Raw genomic sequence first — 313 nt, 5'->3', positions numbered from 1 at the left:
TATAAATCCAGTCTCTTCTTCTTCTTGCAAGCAAGCAAGCGGGTGAGCAGCAGGGGAGGCGTGTGGTCAGTGGTAGTGGGCCCCACCAGAAGGCCTGGGGCCTCGGCAGCTGCTCCACCTCAGGACCAATGCTCCCTCTAAGCTGAGTTAGTATGAACTAGCTCACATTTTTTAGCCTCCAGCTTGCAGATTTTTGTCTTAGCTCAGGAAGGAGGGCTCCAGACTCGCAATGTTCCCTCTAAACTGTGGAGTCTTGTGAGCAAAAATTCTACTTTGTGAGCTACCGGCATTAAAGTTGTGAGCAGGTAATTTG

The sequence above is a fragment of the Gekko japonicus genome, unplaced genomic scaffold, assembly GCF_001447785.1.
Source record: "Gekko japonicus isolate JY-2015 unplaced genomic scaffold, Gekko_japonicus_V1.1 scaffold7635, whole genome shotgun sequence".
Taxonomy (NCBI): domain Eukaryota; kingdom Metazoa; phylum Chordata; class Lepidosauria; order Squamata; family Gekkonidae; genus Gekko; species Gekko japonicus.
This window is presented reverse-complemented; position numbering follows the sequence as displayed.